The following is a 12,344-nucleotide window of genomic DNA, read 5'->3' on the forward strand; positions in this document are numbered from 1 at the left end:
CAGGATTACCACCATCCAAACCAGCCCAGCAGAGCACTGAGCCCCGTTCTGGTGTCAGAAGCCAGCAGAGGATCCTCAGTAGCTTTGCTGACCCCCGGCCCCAGCTCTGTGGAGGCAGAGCCCCAACACGACGTTCCCGTGTGGGTTCATGGACCGGAGCGTTTCCCCCGTGTCCATGTGCATGGATTGCTGCCATCACACGGAGCTGGGCAATTCCAGGGGCAATTCCATATGGCACCCATGTGTTCATGGTGCACACACAGAGGGCTGACAGGCTGTAAATCCACACCCAGATTGACCTCACTGGACACAGGAGCCAGTGCCCTCCCATTGCCCCCTGACAGGAGTCTCAGGGGGACAGAGATCCTGCAGGATCTACTCCAGAACTGCCAGCCCAGGAGGAATTAATTCCATCTTTTTCATCCCTGATAACATGCAGATTCAGAAGTGATTTTTGGAGGCTCCAAAAAGCAGCCCTTTTATTTGTGTGAGAACTTTTCCCAACGACTTGGAAAAAGGGACAAGTGAACTGTCATCTCACGTACTTGGGTTTTCAACAGAAAACTGCCCAATAGGTCTGTCCCCCTCAAAAAAAAGAAACATCAGTAAAGAAACAACAGTATACCTTTTTTTTTCCTTTTTTTTTTACCATAAAACCTGGAAAGAATTTCAGGAAATTTCCAAAATGACTGACCTTCTAACAAAACTGACTGTGTTTGTATAAACATACCTAGAATCAAGAAAAAAAAAAATCTATTTCTCATTCGGGTGGTTTAAATGCCAGTTTTTAAAATTAATTCCCCTGGTTTTACGTGAAAGAAACAAAAAAAACCATCTGGAAATAAGCAGCCTATACAACATAGAATAATTGCCAAAGGCAATTCAAACTTCCTTAATCTTTCTGGGGGTACAGGCCTCACCAGCTGCATGACCCAAAAATAACTAACAGTTTTCTCTACATTTCCAGAGTAATCCCACCTTTCCCTGATGGGCCATAAACCAGAATTTCATCCAAAGATATATGAAACACATACACAGTTGGATCTGAGTGTATGGAAGGCATGGCTTTACTTTAAATCTGAGTCTTTATATCGCAGTAAAGTTAAAAAAAGGGGGACAGGAAAGGGCTACAGACCTACCTGCATGAGAATGCACCTCAAAGCAGGATATTAAGAGAAAGCAGAGAACCTACAAGGAATGGAAAAAGGGACTGATCAGCAAAGAGAGCTCTGGCACTTGGAGGTCAGGCTGCAGAAGTTAAATGCAAACTGCCAGGAGGCCAGGAAAATGGGAACTCACAGACAGACAAAAGGTTTCTCAACCAGAAATAAAAGAGCAAGAAATGAAGAACTGGTGTCAACAAGGGGTAGAAATTAGGAGGACAAACCAAATATTAAATTAGCTTTTTGCATAATTTTTTCCTGTAAGAATAATGCTGTGTATGAGGACAGAGACAGAATACCTCATGGGAACAAGGACAAAGCACTGCAAATTACCACATCCATTACTAAAATGAAATGAGGCTGCTTAAAAAAATTTCCATCCCAGAATACTGAAAAAAAAAATGGGTTATATATCAAAATTGCAGACTCAGGCACGAGGATTCTCAATGAACAGGACATTTTCTGGGATAGCAGCCTAGGGTTGGAGAAGGAATGTAGAACCTGTGTTCAAAAAGCCCTGTTAATGCAAGCTCAGCTCTCCCCAGCATCTCATAACAACTGTTCTAAGGGGAAAGAGCAACCAGTGACTGGAAGGTAAACAGGGAGCAGAATGAAAACACAACCCAGATCTTTTCAAATGTAAATCATGGACTACTGGCTTATTGTCCTTTGGTGAAATTTCTTGGTTACTGGTAACACACACGTATCACATCTCCTGGCAAATTATTGGGATGCAGAAAATATTACTAGTGGTGGTGTTCCTCAAGGGTCTACTTTGCTCAGACCTTCCATTTTGCAGCTGGGTAAAAAACAATACTAAGTTTTGAGTTGCTGTTGCACAAGCATTTAAAGTAGTAACTAGAAAAAAATTGTCATACAGGAGGAAGAGCAAGAACTTTTAGACTTAAGTGGTAGAAATGGAAAGAAAAAAAGAACACAAAATCAGCTTGATAAGAAGGGGCTGCAAGTCAGGGCTCTGCTTGAAACAGTGAAGAAAGAGAGAGACTAAGTCTAGTTGTTCACCACCTAAGGGCAACAAGCCATAGTTAAAATAAGACAATTTCTATATACAGATTTATATCAAGTGCAAGGAGGTATGTTAATTCCTATTTTTTATAGGCAATAATGATGGTTTGCTGTGATCATACAAACACTCTGCAACCAAAGGGTTCTAACGGGAGGTGATGGATCCACCCTGCAGTGCCTGTTGCAGGGCTGCAGCCCTCTGTGCTAACAAATCCTTGCTGCACACCAGGGAGTGATGTTTGCCAGCCCATGGTACCCCAGGGACACATCCATGTGAACCCTGGCAAAACGGAGCTCTGTGGTGACTGGCTGTGACTGTGAACTCCGTGCACCAGAGATCCCTCCCTGTCCTGGGTTCTAAAATGGATGTTGGTTGCTCCAGGAAAGGAACAGAAGGTGCTAAAAGTGGCTCCCCTACCTCACCCCTGAAATAATGTTTTAACCAACCTCCATGAACCCGAGCACAAGATGCATTTTCCGCTCAGACCTGTAAAACCACGTGCTGATGAGTAAAAGGCATTTGAAGCCTTTCACACTCATAAAGCTCACTACCTGTCCCACTAGAAAAAAATTCCAAGTCTCTACATGCCCACGAATCTGAAGTGGATACTATTATCAATTTAAAACTGGAACAGACAGGAGATACAAATTTAAATTGTTGAGAGTGTGATGGAAAAGATCTCCTTTAGATCTGCTCGGGGATGCCTCAGGAGGACTTAAAGAGACTTTAAGATGGTTAAAACAAATTAAATAGCCCATTATATATTACATTACATTTACTGTCCTACCACACAGCTCACATTTCATAGCCTATAAAAATTAAATTTTCTAGCACAAATTGACACTTAAGGTAGACCTGTGCCATCTTCAAGCAAGGAAGTTTGGCCATAACTGAAAATTGGTATCATTAGATTTAAGGACAGTGAAAGGGGCAGGCAAATTGAATCCCATTTACATTTTGACACTACTTTGTGCAGCTCTTTTTCTGTATTGTTGGTGAGAGGGCTTGAAAAATGTTCTGTTTCTCAAGTCTAATAGACCTGAAGATGATTTTCCTTGTATTTTTTCCCATAAAGGCCAATATTTCCTTAGTGTTTTAAGAACAAAAAAGCAGAGGTATTGGAAGAGATCTTGTGATACTGCAACTCTTTTATGAATAACTCATTTTTACATAAGGTGCCGAATGAATTCAAACCCATAAAAATTCTATGGAAGAAAAATGCCTCTATCCCAGCTGATCAAACTCGAATCTATTAATTTTAAAGCAATACTTACAGCTGCATTTCACACAAATATTCTGGCTGGAAAGAACAGGGGAAAAAAGATTTTTCTGGGGCAGGATAGTCTTTGTGAATGACCATGGTCATGTAACACCCCTCAAAGCTGTTCCCAATTCATGGTTTCACCTACTTCAGCCATTAACTATGTTGACTCTTCTCCAAAACACTTAACCAGCAGACAAAGCCCAAAACCAAGTGAAAAACACACACTTCTACTGAATATATCCAAATAGAGCCTTTTTTTTCCTTCAACCCTGCTAAATGTCACACGCAAATTTAGCACCAATCCTTATTTATTTGGTGCCATCATTCACAAGCAAAGGTGAGAAAAGTGGCTCCCTGAAGTCCAATCTTGCTAAACAGTAATTTTAGGGCAGCTAAAAATGGCTGAAAATAGACATGGGGCATGAGGGTCTCATTAAGTCAAACCCTTCTAAAGGTCAGTGGTTCCCCATCTTCCACCACAATTAAACACAACTGGCAGCTGTTTGTACGTCCTGGGCCCAGCGCTCTGTGCTTCCCTCAGTGCCACACAGAGAGCACAGATCCACACTGGTTATTAGCCTGGGCTCCCTATTTCCCCTCGGGGCAGGTTTGGAATTCCATTTCTGCCCACAATTTGATGGTCTCAATGGGAACAGTTAGAACAAATCACATGATAAAAATACCAGAAATTATCATAGATGAGAAAGGTGGAAAAGGTGGGTGATAGGGAGAGAAAAAAATTGTTTATTCACAAAGGTAACTCAAGGCCATGAAATGATCAGGTTGGCTGTTTTTTTGGTTTGGTCTTGGGTTTTTTGTTTGTTTGGTTGGTTTGTTTTTTCCAGGAGACAACCTATCCTTTCATTTTGTTCTCATGTGCTCTGCCTAGAACTCGACTGCCCCACAGCAAGGTACTGCTGCTGCACAAACAAGTTAGAGATGTGAAATATATTATTATTGTCCTATGGTTTTATTAATTGATATCCCAATTTTTTACTAGAGCAGCCAAAATGAAGTGTAAAGAGACAGAATGGTACTATGTCAAATATATGGCATGAAAAACTCTGCCAGCACCTTACAGAAAAAGTCTCTTATTTAGGGAGGGATGTATTTTTGTTGTTGTCTCTCCTTTGAGGAGCAGCTGTTTTCCTTTCTCTGGGTGTTCCTGGGTGGTATGAACATAAACAAATGTGACATGAATAAAGCATGAGACCTGTTATGTTCCTCTTGTTTTGTTTATGTCTGACTATCTTTACTATTCACTGTGCACTAATATGGAAAGGGGGGGAAAAAGCCTTCCAGAAAAACTTTGTGCACAAAAGACAGAGCTGCTGATTTGAACTCAAGATGCTGGACACCAGAGATGGCAACTACAGGACAACAAACCAGTGCTCAGCTAAAACTAAGGCAAACAAAAGGAGCATCCTAAGGAGAGGTTAGGGAGAGCTCAGGAAATCACAGAGACAGGGCCAGTCCTGGCTGTAAATTCTAGGGCAGCTTTTTCCTTTCTTCTTCCAAGGAAAAACTTCAGATCAACACAAGAGTGGTCTCTCTGACAAACACAGATTAGTGGCTCCCACCCCATTCCTACAGTGGTGTCTAAATAATCCACGCAAAGACCCATCTGTTGTGACTGTTGCTATCAACTGTTTCCAACCAACTCACAACAGACACATCCTTCTTCCTTTTCTTCAAGTTACTTAGGATTACTTTTTTTAATTCTTCTCCACTAAAAGCATAACAAAAGCAAGAGGTCCAGGTTCAATTTTCATCTTTCAGTGGAAAAGTATAACATTATATCAAACCATGTTATGGCTTGATTATTGTACCACTGGGAAATACCACACAACACTCGGGTCAAATTCTGCCTCTGCAACAAAAAAATACAACAAAATTATGTGGGCTGAGGGAAAGGAAAAGATTCAAAGGAAGATCTTTAGCTGGGAACCATGTTTAAGGCAGTGGAGTCACCATATTTGTTTTTTAAATGAATGCTAATGGATGGGACTGTCTGAAGTCCTATGAAAATAAGAGTTCCTCCAGGCCACTACTACAAATTGCAACAGTAATTACAGGGAGGGACTGACAAACTGTTCACAGGAAATATTCCCAATACAATAGAGGTGAAAACTATGGTGTCCAGATGTCCTTTCCTAGCAGCAGTAGCAGGAGATGCTCTTGCCCCTCCTCACTTGCCCAGCTTGGCTGGTGAGGCAGGAGCTGCTATAAGGACGTGGTTACTACTGAAAAAAATGGTATAGACCAACTACTAACAGTTCCTATCTAAGATTAGCAATAAAAAAAAGACATCTGACTTCAAACAACACTAGCAATGTCCTGATTTTATAAATGCTAAGAGCAACTTCGAGCCTTGCCTTAATCAGTGACAGTTTCTGCTGCTCAGTGTTTCAAATCAGCACAAAGCAGACAAGTAAGGCTTGCAATGACACTCCAAACCCCCCATCAAGTCATTCTGAACTGCATTCCTTTAGCTACACAAATAAGTAGTCTTAGTTCATAAAGCTCTCAAATGTTAAATAATTACCAACTGGAGTACACTTGGTATCAAAGCCTTTCATCTAGAATGACAATTTAATGCAGATTTGGACAATGTCGCTGCAATAACATTAAGAGAACTGAAATACAGGTATCAAACTGTGTGTGTGTGACATGAACCACAGGAAGGTTAATCCCACATCATACCTCCAGTTCCACACATTCTCTTTACAGGCTTTTTCCATTTAGATTTAGTGTCAGTAAATGATGCGTTTTATTTTGCCTCAATTCATTCAACAGACCAGCTGAGTGAAAACAAGGATGTCAAAAACAAGGAGTAATTTAACTCTGTCACAATGGTATGGAAAAAAGAAAATTATACTTGGTCAACAAGGTCAAAATGGAAGTTGATACACTGTAAAATCCTTCTATTGCACAATTCTAAGTTTGTGTTTGTTCACTTGCAAAGACTGGATGACTTTGTTCTCCAAGCTCCCCTGAGCACTCAATCTCTAATACTAAATTGCATTTGCTTAATGCACAAGTAAAATCAACTACCTGTTAATACAGCTAATCACTGCACACAGGTTAGAGAGAGCTTAGGGAAAGAAAAAACCCCGAAGGAAACCAAAGAGACGAAAGTACCTTCTTAGATAACTTTATTTATAAAGACTTAAGAGTTTAAGGGGAAAACAAGTTAACTTTTAACACCCAGTCCTAAAAGTTGCAAAAACTAAGATTCAAGAGCTAATTGTTTCCTATCACAAAAGTTAATCTGGTGCAAGAAAGATCTCAAAAATTAGGAATTAGTAAGAGGTTTTACATAAAAAATGACTAGCAAATTATTTTAGTTTAGTTAACGGGTAATTATCTTCTGAAAACTAAACAGCTCAATAGGCTCTATGAACTAACAACTACTGAATTTCATGAGCAAGTTTGCAACCACGTGCTGGCAAACACACACTGCTTAACTTTTACTAACCTTGGTATGGTGGTGAACGATACAGTGAACCAGAGTTTTCACCATTTCTTTATTTATTTTAAAGCAATGTCAGTAAAGGCAGTAAACACGGACATAATCCCCCTGAAAAGCTGGTTTTGCTTGTATGGCTTACTTGAGCTTGGCTTAGGACCCTTCCAAAATAAGTCAGTGCAGCAAAGCCAAGTCAGAGCCCTTTGGCAGCAGAGCACACTGAAATCAGTAAGGCCCTTCTAAGGTACACCTGGACTTTGCAAAGCAGTTACTGCACACGATTACAAACTGATGAGAAATGTCAGAGAAAAAAGAGCTGCAGTTTAATATCCTTTCAAAGCTGAGGTTCTCTGAACGCCTGACTAAACACCACTGAACAGACTGTGGGTATTAAAGAAGTTCTCATACTACAGAAACACAAACACCATCTGTAGATGAAACATCTCTCTCAAAATACATCCACAGCTCTGGAGGTTTAGTCTCAGCCTTATCAATACACATCTGTCTTCACCCATGTGAACAGCTCTTGGCAAACGTTTACGAGAGACACCCTTAAAACTCCCTTTCAGTTCAGTTTTACTTTTGGGTAACAGTTCTAAACCAAAGACTTTTACAAGTATTTTAAAGAGCAGCTGTTTTGAAGTTGCAGAAGTGAGGTTCATATATCTCACATGTGGAATCAGGAAAGCCTTATCTTTACTATCAGATCATCAACAGAAGAATTCAGTGCCGGCAGATGAGTTACAAACCAACTTTTTCTGCAACTCCTTCACTCAGGGAGCCAGTGTGATATGAGGCACTGGATGACTATTTGAGGTTAATTTCTGGGAATATACCCTCAATAAGAAGTGATGGTTTTTGGAAGAGCCTTACTAGAAGTCCAGCATCCCTCCTCTCCCCCCTGCAGACAGGCTGATACTCGCATTGCGCAACAAGGAGAATCCGCCTGGTGACGGCCCCAGGGTGTGTTGGGGTTGCTCAGAACGTGACTCCTGCCAGCCCTCACACGGAAAAACCCTTGGATCAAATTCCAAAGAAGAGGCTTTGCTGTGCTCTCAACAGAGGATTCAGCATGTTGAGGGAAGAAGTTTCAAAAGAAGGGGAACGACACCTTAAAAGAAGTCACAGCAACTTACGTGAATTTTGTTTTGCTGCAGATTTTTTATAATACAAAAATAAAGTTAAAAGATCCTAAAGATTCCTTTTTGGATTATTTTGGTGGGGTTTTTTTAAGCGAAAAAACCCTCCCCACAATATCTTAGCATATATCCAAGCATTCCATCACAATAAACACAAGGGTGATTACATGAACTTCCAGCAGTCCTGCTGACAGCTGTCCAGCAAACCAGGCAGACAAGCAGTGAGCCATCACACCTTCTCATTTATGAAGATTATCAAAGGTGACACGAGCAATTTTGGGGATGGAAGGGGATTTGCCAGAGCTATGAACACAGTAATGATCTATAGAGCTTTAGAGCCCACGCAGGTAATAAGAAATGTTAGGTTTTATAGTCTTCATGGATTTCCAGATACATTTATATAATTAAAACCTTCCAACACTCCCAAGCAAGAAAACACCACAGAATTGCATCCCTACAGAATTAAATTCCTGGTGATCTGCTTTTCTACATCTTATATTCAACTCCAGAGGAATAAGGTTGACCAAAAGCAACCAGAGACCCTCCACTTCTCTTTTCTCTCCTCTGCAGTCAATAAACCTGCATGAAACAAACACCACAAATGGAATAATGACTGAATGCAAACACAACTGTGGCCACTTCCACAGTGATTTTTTTCCTGTAGTACATAACTGTGTCACAACAAGTCCTCTCCATAAACCTCAAACCCTAGTTTTCAAACAATCAAAACATAAACCCCAAATAATTCTATTTGACCTTCATTATTTAGGTCTGTGTGCCAGGTCTAATCAGCTCTCACAAGCACATTCCACTTCTTAAAAACAGACTGTAGAAATACATTTCACAAACTAAAAGGAACAGAATGCATTGTTTTGATGCTACAGCCTGAAGCCCTATATCTGAGTTTTATCAAAGTATACCCTATCACTGATCAAAGCAGCAATGACAACTTAATGTTCTTTAAAGTTATATATTGCTGCATAAACTTCCCACTTTTGTCTCGTGGCCTCCAGCTCCACTTGTCATTGGGAGTCTATTCAAAGGTCAGGAGACTTTCCAAAGCCCTCAGTTCCCAAGTGGCAGCTCCAACACTGGCAGGAGCTGGGAGTGGAGCAGGGGGGATAATTCCATCAGGGCTCTGTTCTCGAACACCCCAGAAACTTCAGGTTGTCATTTCTTCTGGCAGATGTTTGAATGACTGCTTGGTATGTTACTCTATGAACTATTTTTATGTGGTAGCAGCACTTCCACATTCCCCTTTTACTCACTTTATCATCATCTAAAGACCATTTCTCACTCTACTACTAAAATCAGTATTTCATTTTAAAATCCTTTCAATTTATTATTTTCCATATGCCACATGACTGCCTTTTAAAAGCAAAGTTTGGAAGTTACTTGGACATGCAAGACTCTTCCTTTAGAAAAAGTCTGTATTTTAGCAATTCACTGAGAAATCTCAAATCGAGTTTACTAGAAAAATGTTATGCAATTTTATGTTTAATGAACTGTGTGGAAATGAGTTGTACTTAGGACTCCTTATTTAATAAAAAGGCATAAAAATGCATCACGACTACCACATTTCTACAGTTATATTTAAGACATTTAAGACCTCCAGTTTTAAGCTTCAGATGAATGTTTGTCAAAGCACTCTAAACATCTTCAAAATTCCTGTCTACCCCCCACAAACAACAGGAAAACCCCTGGAGAAACAGGGTTTACAGTCACGAGAGAAATCAAGGACTGCCGAGCAGAAGAATGAGCCGGGATTAGAGAGGCAGCACCAAATCCCTCAACAATAGAGAATCCAGTTAAATCTGCTCCCATCCTCTCAGGAATGCGGGAATCATCCAAGTACCCTCCATTAGAAGCAGCTCCAAGTCCTTTATCTCCTATCTAAGAGCCCTGGAGGGGAACAGCTACCGGGGGAAAGCCCATGGCCCAGAGCTCAGCAAACAGACGTGTCCCTGCAAGGATTTCCACGAGCACGGCAAAGCCAGGGGCACAACAGGCTTGGGAGCACCACTGGGAATAACTGGCTGGGCTCTTCCTGCTGCATCCTGATTTCACCTACACCTCACCAGGTTTCTCAGTAACTCCTCTTCAAAGGAGGAAAGGAACCGGGAGGGACCGGAGGGGGTAATTCTTCGAGTTTGGTGCATGGAAACTTTCACTAGGATTTCACAGGGAGCAGTAGGGAACAAGTGGCAACATTGGCCCATTCTCAGAATCCAGTTTCAAAACTAAAAACACAGGGATCTGGGATTAGGAATTGAGAATAAAAAATCTGGGTAACAGGTCACAGGCAGCCTGGCACAGACAGCCTGACCCTCTACAACAACGTTCATTCTACAATGTCACTCTGGCTAAAATTTGGTGGCCAGTAAGGGTTCTATACAAAAAGGGAATCTTTACAGGTCAGAATTCCAGCAAAACCAGGATGGTCTCAGACACTGATGGACAGCACCCTGCTCCCAGACACTCCTGGATCTGTTAAAGAACTCAGGAATTACATCAGCACACTGCTCGTGTTTAAATACAGTCAAAACTCAACCAGGCAGAGATTTTTTTTCATGTTAAAGCATCACCAAAACTAGAGGCTTTAAAACAAGGTGTGACTGATACAAAATCATTATCATTTTGCCAATATGTAAGAAATAAGAAAAAAACTTAAATCCGTACAGTTATGTTACAATTTTGAGCCACCTTTAAATATTATTAAACTAATGAGAAAACTCAAACAGCTTGTGCTACAATAGGATTTTAGCCATCAATTTACTGTTGTGAAGCCTCAGTGCCAGGTTCAGTCTGTCCCTGATTTGTTTTCCTGATATGTGATGACCACAGAAGTTAAAATCTGCTTTATAAAACCACACGTACTTGGAAATACAACGCACTGAACCAATTTAACTTTTTTTTTAACTGAAAACATGCTCATTAAAGGAGCTTAATTTCCAAATACTTTTTCCCGTGATTGGGCTAAATTAGAATAGCAAATTTTAAGACGGGAATTTTCTAGTCCAATAAGCCTGGGACACAAAGCAAGATCTGAATCCCTAATTTAAATGCTGCAATGAAAGACACTGATGGCTTCTTCCAACTGGTTCCTATTAGTTTGCAGATTAATGAATTACAACACATACATGCTCAGCACATGCATTGCTGAGGACCTGCTGTGAGACCCCAGAATGAGCAATACCACAGGCCATTGTTGAAAGAGATACTTTTGTTGGGTTTTTTCATTTCCTAACGTCATTTCTGCTACATTTACGGGAAATATTTCAGTTCCAGTGAGCCCAACAGACCATCTGGAAGAAGTGTTGGAACAAAAGCATATATTGGAACAACATTTTAAGCATAAAATATAGGTCTAGAATTTTTCTGACTGGATGTTTATACTATATTTGTTACCAGCATCCAGTGACATTATGAACCTTCCATGGTATATTGAAAAAATGTTGCATGACAGCAACAAAGAGGCTTTTAAAAACCCCTGAACAGGGGGGGAAGTGGAAGAAAAATAAAGGGGCAAGCAGACAAAGAGAGACTAGTGAGCAGCTCTTGTGCACAGATGACTCATTCTGACACACTACACAGGTGAGGGGACACAGGAAAAACTTCAGTTAACAAAAATTTCCAGGAATTTAGTGGAATTTTTTTATCCTCTGTCTTCACTTCCCTCCTCATAAATTCAAAGCACTCAGAAGTACTAGTGGTCCTCCTGAGATTTTAACCCAAACCAAATGTTTGAGCGAGGCAGACTGTTCCAAAATCTCACGCAACCAACCTCCTTTCATTCCATCGGCACCGCTGTGTTTGGACACGCATGGAAGTTAATCCAGAAGGAATATCAACTGTGCAATGCACTGCCCTGTGCTTTGGTCACCTCCAGTCAGGTCATGAAGTCCAATCCCAACCACTGCCATGTTGTTCCTGACTCCTCTCTGCTGTAATTTCATAGGGGAAATTTGTCCTATAAAAAACTCAGTCCTTCCAGGCTGCCTGGATTGGAGTTTATACAAGATCAAAACATTTAAAAACTTTTCCTCCTAGAAATCCAAAGAATGTCTTAAGAGATACTATCAGGTATTTTTATTGTGTTTCTGCATTAATACAGTGTAATTACTGAGCCTTACTAATCCTGCAGTGAAAAACACAATTCAGTAAGAGGCAAGTGTGGGGAAGTTTGGCATCAATTTAGGTAAAAAAAATAATAATTAGCTGTTGCTGAACCTAAGAGGTAATGTAAACCTTAGTGTGCTGACTCTTGAGTTTATACAGTAAA

At 40.6% G+C, this 12,344-nt stretch overlaps 1 protein-coding gene across 4 annotated transcripts in view; it reads right to left on the bottom strand.

The window, feature by feature from the left end:
* The window catches only part of LRRC28 (leucine rich repeat containing 28), a 50,908-nt gene that overhangs the window by 22,177 nt on the left and 16,387 nt on the right, over positions 1 to 12,344 (bottom strand). Inside the window, exon 1 of one of the 4 annotated variants that reach the window (XM_017805132.1) lies at positions 1,140 to 1,165. The exons of the other annotated variants lie outside the window; for them this stretch is intronic. The gene's annotated coding sequence lies outside the window, so the exon portion shown is untranslated. Of the gene's footprint in view, positions 1 to 1,139; positions 1,166 to 12,344 lie in introns of those variants that run through there. 4 annotated transcript variants of the gene reach the window in all.

The sequence above is a fragment of the Lepidothrix coronata genome, unplaced genomic scaffold, assembly GCF_001604755.1.
Source record: "Lepidothrix coronata isolate B3197 unplaced genomic scaffold, Lepidothrix_coronata-1.0 Scaffold11, whole genome shotgun sequence".
In the NCBI taxonomy this organism is placed as follows: domain Eukaryota; kingdom Metazoa; phylum Chordata; class Aves; order Passeriformes; family Pipridae; genus Lepidothrix; species Lepidothrix coronata.